The following is a 3,501-nucleotide window of genomic DNA, read 5'->3' as shown; positions in this document are numbered from 1 at the left end:
AGCAAAACTAATCTTTTTTTTTATTGAAATGTTAATTAAGGTGTCCACTTACATATTCGGTTACTAATTTTTATTTGTTTAAACAAAATTACTTTATTACAATATAATATTCTAATACCAAAAAAAAGTACTTGCGTGGCGTGAAAATATCATTTGTGATCTAACTCTTTCAAAAGTACATAAAAATGATTGCCATCAGGGATGTACATGTATATTTATTAAATACACCTTATGCGCCACCTTGGAACCAAATCTAGAACCCGACACTCGAAATTTTTGCTCTGTTACAATCGTACCCTGTTACAATTGACCCCACTCTCCCCTACAGTTTCATTGTTTTTACGCTACTGAAACCAATTTGCACTTGTTTACGTTCGTGTATCAATTGGCCAAAATTGTAATGCAATACGTTAAAAATAAATACAAATAGGAATTATATAAAAAATCTCCTGAATAAAAACCCGTTACATGAATGTTTAAATATAAAAGTATTGCATTTAAACTCGTGCAAAAGATGTCATTATTGAAACACTACAGTGATATTTGATCTAATTATTGTAATATACTAATGTAATACCTGAATGTAATACCTGAAATATTCTATATTTATGCAATATATCGTCTAATTTATACTATCGTCGAATTTATATTATATATAGTTTAATTTAACCAATTGATACCCGAACGTAAACAAGCGTAAACCGGTTTCAGTCACATAAAAACAATAAAGCTGTATAGTATCACCTGATAATTAAGATTTTACATAGAATATTATAGTGCGTCTAATAACTTGGAAAGGGACTGTAGGTTACTTCGTGTCACAGGCTATTAATAATAATTAAAAGAACTGTTCTGTCTGATAAGTACTCAGATCAGGCGAATTTGAATGTTCTAAATTCAGTTGAACCTCGATTTAACGAATTGATTAGGAACGACAAATCCGTTCGTTAAATCGAATATCAATTTGTAAAGAGTATGGCATAAAACGATCAATGCAAAATACCCTTAGATATAAAGATACGAAAAAAAAGTGATTATTGTTTACTTCGAGGTTAAAAATTATAAGTTATACGATAGGAAATCAACTTTAAAATGATTTTAATTCGTTGACGCTGCTTGCTTTTAAAACATAATGCATAACCCATACATATAACTACACATTTGGATTAGGGTGTGAAATATTTAAATATTTTAGGTGCGAAGATTTCAAAGTTTTAGTTTTAAGGGCGAATATTTTTTCCGGAGATTGTTGTTCGCTATATCGAAGCTGAAAATCCGTTAAATGAGAGCATTTTTGCACATTTTTTGATGGAACAGCGAAAATATTCGCTAAATCGGAGAATTCGTTAAATCAAAGTACGTTATATAGTGTACTTCCACTGTATAAATAATAAAAAGCAAAAAAAAAAAAAAAGAAGAAGAAGAAGAAAAAAAGAAACGGATTAAATAAGCTATAGCGTCTATATTATATTATATTATATTATTCAACTTTATAATGCAAATCCATTGTTTATTATGCCATATAACTTTATATTGTTTATTATTTAGTCAACACATGATGCAACTATTAACATTATTAAAACATTATTCAACTTGAAACTTAGTTTAATATATTATAGTATAATGTAAAAAACAGAACTTAGTGGCGCGACAGCCCATAGAGGGCCAAGGGCTACTGTGCCCATCTCAGTTTTCCTGACCTTGGGCTCTGGTGTGCAGGAGCAAATGTTCCGGTCAGGTGGTCAGCCGAACGCGGAACCCCCAGTGTTTAGTTCCCAAGCATGCTTGGTACTCATTTATCGACCCACTGAAGGGATGAAAGGCTGAGTCAACCTTGCCCGGCCCCAGGATCGAACTAGGGACCTGTGACACGACAGCGCGAAGTGCTACCGCTCAGCCCCCGGGCGTCTGTAGTATAATGTAATATAGTATATTTTCCGCATATTATATTACGTAACTCCGTGTTTAACTGTTTATAACAACTAAATAGAATTATTTTTTAAGTGATCAGACAATTTAAAATTTCCAGAAAAGAAGAGGGGGGGGGACAAATTAAGTACCAATAAATACGGCCGTAAATTCACGAAAAAGGTACTGTTTGACTGAGAACTGTTACACTTTTCAACTTGATATAGTATATTCAATGTATGTTATATAACTTCGTGCTGTGTACTCACTGAATATTATATAACTTCGTATGTTCACTGTATGTTGTATTATTCAATTTTATACTGCATATTCACCGCAGATTATATCAAAAACTTGATAATTGCTGTATAATCAATGTTTAATATGTTTACAACTGATGCATATTCAATCTTTATCATGCAATTTGATTATAATATTCATTATATCATACAAAGTCTATTATACTATACGTTATAACACAATTTGAAAGCGGAAGATGCAGGGAAAAAACTCAGGCAACATTTTCAATGAAAAAATTTTTTGGAAAATATAATTTCAGAAATCAGTAATAAAAGAAACCTTTTTTTTAAAAAAAATTATGCATTTGAGGCTTTTAGAAAACTATATTTGGAAGGTGTACAAAATATTTGAATTAGCAATATCAAAATATCAATCATTTTTTCATAAAACAATGAAAATTCTTACTTCTTTCGGTTTTTCCTCTTCAGTTTACCTTTTTTTAATGCTGTACAATACTATATGAATCACATTAAAATAAAAATTAAATTTAAAAGAAGAACTCAATAATTATACATTGGAAAATAGAGTGAATAAAAAATCATAAGCTGCTAGAGAAACTAACATGTTTGATTCAGATTAACAAATAAAAATCATTTGAATTAAATCAATTAAATTGATTCAAAAGATTCAAATCCTCAAGTATCAAAAAGTTTTAAAATATTACATTAATGTAGAATTCGTATCACTGATTCGAATGAACTAATTAGAATAATAATTTACAGATCGTGGATAATAATTCATTCGAAATCAGTTACAATTATTCACTATCAATTGTTTAGAAACTGCTTATGCAAACCATTGAATGGAATTTATTGATATAAATAACAAATTTGGTATTATCCAATAAAAGCAGTGAAATTAAGAATCAATTGATTAAAATTATTAAATGGGTATAAACTGTTTCAAATGAATCGAATCACTAAACAAAGTGCAGTTGATTCAACTCAATATGAAAAGGATCAAAAGTCAAATGATTAGAATCAAATCTTAGACCCCATTTAAAATGAATTAATTGATATGAATCACGAATTTGGCTAAAAACTAATTAAAAGCCTTCAAGCTAAGAACAAATTTATATAAATGATTGAATTTGTATCAGCCCAGTCTTATCGATCGATTCAAATTAACTGACTCAAGGCCGGGATAGCCTGGTCGGTAGGGCGCTGGGCCCATATCCAAGAGGTCGTGGGTTCGATCCTCGCCGGCCGAAGACTCCCCGTGTAGTAAATGGTGACTGATGCACGTTAAATCTGTCGAGTCTCAAAGTCCTCCATGTTCCCACAACAAATCAAT

This window comes from Parasteatoda tepidariorum, chromosome 8, assembly GCF_043381705.1.
Source record: "Parasteatoda tepidariorum isolate YZ-2023 chromosome 8, CAS_Ptep_4.0, whole genome shotgun sequence".
NCBI lineage: Eukaryota > Metazoa > Arthropoda > Arachnida > Araneae > Theridiidae > Parasteatoda > Parasteatoda tepidariorum.
The sequence above is the reverse complement of the archived record's forward strand: the minus strand, read 5'-3'. Positions refer to the sequence as shown.